The sequence below is a fragment of the Athene cunicularia genome, assembly GCF_003259725.1.
Source record: "Athene cunicularia isolate RWA chromosome 1 unlocalized genomic scaffold, athCun1 chr1_part1, whole genome shotgun sequence".
NCBI lineage: Eukaryota > Metazoa > Chordata > Aves > Strigiformes > Strigidae > Athene > Athene cunicularia.
Window position 1 is genome coordinate 765,672 of NW_020799091.1, and position 6,536 is coordinate 772,207.

The 6,536-nt window shown below is 44.7% G+C and overlaps 1 protein-coding gene across 2 annotated transcripts in view; it reads left to right on the top strand.

Moving 5' to 3' along the window:
• FAM168A (family with sequence similarity 168 member A) overlaps window positions 1-6,536 on the top strand; it is a 161,592-nt gene that overhangs the window by 97,218 nt on the left and 57,838 nt on the right. The gene's annotated exons all lie outside the window — the stretch shown is intronic.

Consider the following 6,536-nt stretch of genomic DNA (forward strand, 5'->3'; position numbering starts at 1 on the left):
TTTTGGGCCCCTCACTACAAAAAGGACATTGAATGACTCGAGCGTGGCCAGAGAAGGGCAACGGAGCTGGGGCAGGGTCTGGAGCACAGGTCTGCTGGGGAGCGGCTGGGGGAACTGGGGGGGTTCAGTCTGGAGAAGAGGAGGCTGAGGGGAGACCTCCTGGCCCTCGGCAACTCCCTGCCAGGAGGGGGCAGAGAGGGGGGATGAGTCTCTGGAGCCAAGGCCCCAGCGCCAGGCCCCGAGGGAATGGCCTCAAGCTGCCCAGGGCAGGGTCAGGCTGGCTCTGAGGAAGGATTTCTGTGCAGAAGGGGCTGTTGGGCATTGGAATGGGCTGCCCAGGGAGGTGGTGGAGTCCCCAGGGATGTGGTAGAGTCGGGTCGGTTTGCACTTAAGGATCTGGGGGAGTTGGGAACTGTCAGCGCCAGGTTAACGGTTGGACTGGATGATCTTCAAGGTCCTTTTCCACAGATGATTCTGTGGTTCTGTTTGGATCTATTCACTGCTACCAACGCCAATGGATCTCCATTGCCAATTTCTTGGGGAAAAAAAAAAAAACAAACAAAACCAGTAGTTTAAATCAGATTGGTGCCTGCCACAGATTTTGCATTTTGTAGACAAAATCTTGTACGGCCAAAGAGTAAAGGCAGTGATGGATCACAGGCAGCTGAGGCTCACTCAAGGATTGTTGTTGATGCCAGATTCAGGGGAGATTTTTCCTCCTGTTTCAGCCTCCTGCTAACACAAACACCTGCTTCACCTACAAAGAAGTTCATGCCTGTTCTTGGAAGACACAGCTCCCCGTCTTTGCTTGTAATGCACTGCAGTTTTAAAGTCTTAAGTTCATCCTTTAATATAAAAAAAAAATAAATTACAAGTCTGCATTTGTCTGGACGGAATGAAAATTATTTGTGTATGTGGTGTACAAAGTGTGCTCGTGTGCACAGTGGGAGCTGCTGGGAAACAGAGGTGAGATGGTGGTGGCTTGTCAGGGACATCTCTTGATAGCCCTCCGTGTTGGTTCCTGTCCCTCAAGATTATCACTCTACTTGGCTTGGGTTTCTCCAAAAATTGTCCTTTAAAAGGGGATTGAAAACTGTCCTGAGAGCTTGGATCGAGTGTGGAAAATGAGATTGAGGTTAGGGTATAGGGACAATGATGTAGAGCCTTAAAAACTGGAGCGACTGGTGGAAGGAGAAACACGAGGAGCTGCAGAGGAGAGTGTCTGGTCTGCCGGAGGGGGATGGAGAAACCGGCAGCGACACTTTGAATGGGTGTTTTGAAATATGCTTTGCGTTAATTTTATCCAGAAGCATTTGACATGAGTTTAGATTTGAAATCTGCGTTTGCTCATTACTGAGCGACTGATAAATGCCAAATTAGTTCATTACTTTTGGAGTGGTTTTTTATCTTGTCCCATTTTCTGGGGTTGCTCAGATCCTGTTCATTCATAGTTGCCTTTTCTGGATATAATTGGGTTTAGGCAAGTAAGATACTAAAGGAAGTGTTGATAACAAGAAGTATTGTTCATCTTTCCAAAGATAGTTTAAGATTTTTTTTTTCTTTCTCTCGCTCATGGTGTGCTGAGGGCTGTTCAGCAGTAATTGTTCTGAGCTCCAAGCATTCAGATGTATTTCATCACTGTCAGTATGTATGTACTGACCGTACCCTCGCTGCTGGAGCACATGATCTGTAGGAATTTGCCTGCGGAGCTGAAGTTTTTCTCTCTCGATTCCTGAAGGCCGATACGACGGCTCAGCGAGTGCTCAGTGGAAGAATAACAAAATGACCTTAATACCTTTGAAAAGTTAACTACCGTGTTTAACTCAATAACACGGAAAGGAAATTGGTTTCCCTTCCTAAAAATGTCTCCTCTCCTCCTGAAGGAATGGATGAGGTCTCCATTTATCATAGCAGCTGAGATCAACAGGAAAATGTTGCTGAGTTCCTGTGGCGCTTTTAATAGAATAAGGAGGCAATGCCCTTAAGCTGTTCCTTACCCAAACGAAATGTTTGGTGAGCCTTATTAATCTATCCTAGCAGGACCAGAGCCACCTAGAAGCAGGAAATGTCACCGTAGCCAACTGCTAAAAAAAAAAAAAATAATTATATAGCTTTTATTCCCATGGGAGAATTCAGGAAGTGAAGCTGTACTGGAAATTAGAAAAAGGAATGGAGAATCAAGGGAAGACTATGTTTAGTGTCTTTTATATGATGGAAATTTTCTCCCCTCTCCAAAGCACACAGTTGATAAGAGCGTGCCATGGCAAGGATAGGTCAATGGAATTACAAAATATTTTAAAACCCCCCAAACTTACCCTTCTGCAATATTTTACATGGAAGGGAATATGCTAAGAAATGGTCAGAAGAAAACAGCAAGAAATATGTTTCACCTTTGTAAAGGGCTCTCTCTGCGAATGATTTTTGTGCTACTCCTCATCATCAGCCAGTTTTAAAGCATTGCCCATTGTCTTTTATACAGCAGAAAGTCCAGTTTGAACCCGATACCTCTCAAGGTGCCAGAGTAAATATATATATATATATATATATATATATATATATATATATATATAAAAAAAACCATTGTACAACCAGATACCCGCTGAACACGACAATGTCAGCATGTGTTTTTTTCTGTGGCACACACAACTGAACCTCTGACTTTGCAAGACCTCAGTGTTTTCCCACATCTGAATCCATTTTTAATACCACTAAGCCTTGTGCTCCGACGTTGTGTCTTTATACTAAATAGCCTACTCCCACATCTTGTCATTTTAAAACACAGGAGCTTGGCCCAGCTGATCCCTGAGGGCCCTCTGTCTTTACACAGAGCTGTTTGATTCCCATATCTGTTTGAAAGTGTCTGAGGGCTTTCAAGATAAAATACAGTTGTCTCCTTTTCACTCCTCTACGGTAGTCATAGTAAATGCCTTTGTTTCCAGGTGTAGCTGGAGCACTACAATTCCATTTGAAACTCCCATTAATCTCCTGCACCCAACGATAACATTAAAAAAAAAAAAAGTACAATATATGGTTCCTCTTCCACGGGTTTTCTATTATTCAGCGTACACCTACGGCGCTGTCAGAGCAGGGCTTCATAAGTACTTCAGAGAGAAATCGAGTAAAATTTCGCAGCCTTAAGCTTGCCAGGATGTACCTTTTTCACTCCTTCTAAATCATCTCCTCTCTCCTACTCTTGCACTCACTCTTGGCAGGAAGATGGGACCGTTGACACGGCTTTATCCCTGATCTCCAGGCATAGACTCACAGAACAGTTTGGGTTGGAAGGGGCCTTCAAAAGCCATCTAGTCCAAACCCCTGCCCCGGGCAGGGCCACCTTCCACTAGACCAGGTTGCTCAAAGCCCCGTCCAACCTGGCCTCGAACCCTTCCAAGGAAAGGACATCCACAGCTTCTCTGGGCAAGACCAGGAGTGCTCACTTGTCATGTCTCAGTTTTTCTTTCTCACCTCAGCATGTGGGTGCAGGAGATGGGGAGAAGCTGCATGACTTGGGATTTAGGTGAATTCACCCAGATGCACCTCAAAGTTGAGCCAAAGTTTTAATCCTGTGCGTTGGCACAAATGGTCTCAGGTCATACGGGTTAAAAGAAAGAGAGGCTCTTCAGCAGAAATAATTTGGAAATCAACTAAGGTTCTCCATACAAAATAGCCTGGCATTTATCTCCAAATTCGTCCCATCGCACAGGTAAGAGGAGCTGGATGCCACCATATTCCTCAAATTTTCACCCATTAGAAATTCAGCTGAATGGTCACGGGGAAAATTTGAACTTCAGCAAGAATAGATTTGAATTGGCAACAAATTTAGAGCATTAGACTTTGGAAGCTATCCTTGCACCATATGGTCTACCATTACCTTTTTTTTTTTTTTTTTTCCCCCTGATAAACTGATGTTCACAATTCTGGGGGGATTCAACTCTCTTTGCCTTCGGCTTGAACCATTTCTTAACTATATTAATCTCATCTTTCCATCAGAATAGATTTTTAGATATTGTTAAGCATATTTTGCACAGGTTGGAACACTTTGTGAGCTGCCAGCTCTTTCTTGTTACTCTTTAGATTTGTAATTCCCCAAAGATAAAGTAGTATTAGGAACAGTCCCCAGTTTTCTCTCGAAAGTAATTTCTGATTTCCATATTAATCAAAAATAGCTTTACCTTCGTACTGCCCTAATCCTAGTAACAACACGGAAAGAAGATTACATTCTGTAGATGTCAGAAAAGCAATTAAAATTTGCACACAAGAATTGAGGGGGGGGGGGGGGGGAATATCAGGGAAATACCCTGACCTCAAATTGTTTGTTTCTTATTGGCTCCTTTCCTTTTGAAGTGTGTGATTGAAAAGTCTTTAATATTCGAAGATTAAAATACTGGCATTTCAGTAGAATGAGAGGGTTATACGTGATGAGAAGAGACATTTTAAGGAGGGTGAGGGTTGGCTGCGAAGAGTCTTAAATTTGCCATTAGAGAGGTAAGTGACTATTAATAGCTCTGTCTGCAGAGATGGATATTCGTTGATGTTAATGATGAGCTAAGGAAATGAACGTTGCAGCAGCAGACCGAATGCATGTGGGGAGGGTGAGGCTGCAGTTGTCAGCTAGAGAAAAGGGGTTGCAGTAGTGAAAATGGCAGATGAGGCACGTGCCTACGTAGCTGGATGGCAAAGGCTGTGGTTTAGAGATGTTGAACGGTAAGAATTTGGAAGTTTGGGGTATAGATTGGAGAAGCGAGATCTGTCGTGGCTGAGGGTGACGGGAGGATCATGGTGATCTGCAGAGTAACTGGAAGAAATGGGGTGGGAATGGCTCTTGAGGAGGTGAGGTGGAGCTACTTTTGGTTTTGTGGCCTGATCATCTATGAGATGTCAGCAATTGGGGTATGTTCAGGGTATTCTGGGGACAAATCATAGGTTGGGAAGGTTAGGTGTAACTTGCACTATATACATTTGCACTTTTAGATGAGGTTGTGCAAGATAAAGGCTTAGAGGTTGTGGAGAAAAAAAGGCAACCATGGAGCCTGTGGAAATCCTGTGGAAGCTGTAAGTTTGGAAGTGGCAAAGGAGTATGTGACTGTGTGTTGCTGCAGTATGGACTCTGCCTGTATGAGATGCATCTTCTCAGGACTGTGCTGTTGCCCTTGATCTTGGAGAAGAGTTTCCTGTAGCTATTCTTATAAATGTCTTTTTGTCTCCAGTTTCTCAAGTTACTGGCGAGTATATACTGAAGTCATCCTGTATCTCATGTAGTACGTGACATGGCAAGGTGCTGCAGATATCATTTTATAATTACTGAACCCTTGGATTTGAAGCCAATTTGCAGTTGGACTAGGTGATCATTGTAGGTTCCTTCCAACTGAGCTGTTCTTTTCTTTTTCCTTTTCTCCTTTTCTCCTTTCTTCCCTTTATTCCCTTCTTCCCTTCCTTCTTCCCTCCCTTCTTCCCTTCTTCCCTTCTTCCCTTCTTCCCTTCTTCCCTTCTTCCCTTCTTCCCTTCTTCCCTTCTTCCCTTCTTCCCTTCTTCCCTTCTTCCCTTCTTCCCTTCTTCCCTTCTTCCCTTCTTCCCTTCTTCCCTTCTTCCCTTCTTCCCTTCTTCCCTTCTTCCCTTCTTCCCTTCTTCCCTTCTTCCCTTCTTCCCTTCTTCCCTTCTTCCCTTCTTCCCTTCTTCCCTTCTTCCCTTCTTCCCTTCTTCCCTTCTTCCCTTCTTCCCTTCTTCCCTTCTTCCCTTCTTCCCTTCTTCCCTTCTTCCCTTCTTCCCTTCTTCCCTTCTTCCCTTCTTCCCTTCTTCCCTTCTTCCCTTCTTCCCTTCTTCCCTTCTTCCCTTCTTCCCTTCTTCCCTTCTTCCCTTCTTCCCTTCTTCCCTTCTTCCCTTCTTCCCTTCTTCCCTTCTTCCCTTCTTCCCTTCTTCCCTTCTTCCCTTCTTCCCTTCTTCCCTTCTTCCCTTCTTCCCTTCTTCCCTTCTTCCCTTCTTCCCTTCTTCCCTTCTTCCCTTCTTCCCTTCTTCCCTTCTTCCCTTCTTCCCTTCTTCCCTTCTTCCCTTCTTCCCTTCTTCCCTTCTTCCCTTCTTCCCTTCTTCCCTTCTTCCCTTCTTCCCTTCTTCCCTTCTTCCCTTCTTCCCTTCTTCCCTTCTTCCCTTCTTCCCTTCTTCCCTTCTTCCCTTCTTCCCTTCTTCCCTTCTTCCCTTCTTCCCTTCTTCCCTTCTTCCCTTCTTCCCTTCTTCCCTTCTTCCCTTCTTCCCTTCTTCCCTTCTTCCCTTCTTCCCTTCTTCCCTTCTTCCCTTCTTCCCTTCTTCCCTTCTTCCCTTCTTCCCTTCTTCCCTTCTTCCCTTCTTCCCTTCTTCCCTTCTTCCCTTCTTCCCTTCTTCCCTTCTTCCCTTCTTCCCTTCTTCCCTTCTTCCCTTCTTCCCTTCTTCCCTTCTTCCCTTCTTCCCTTCTTCCCTTCTTCCCTTCTTCCCTTCTTCCCTTCTTCCCTTCTTCCCTTCTTCCCTTCTTCCCTTCTTCCCTTCTTCCCTTCTTCCCTTCTTCCCTT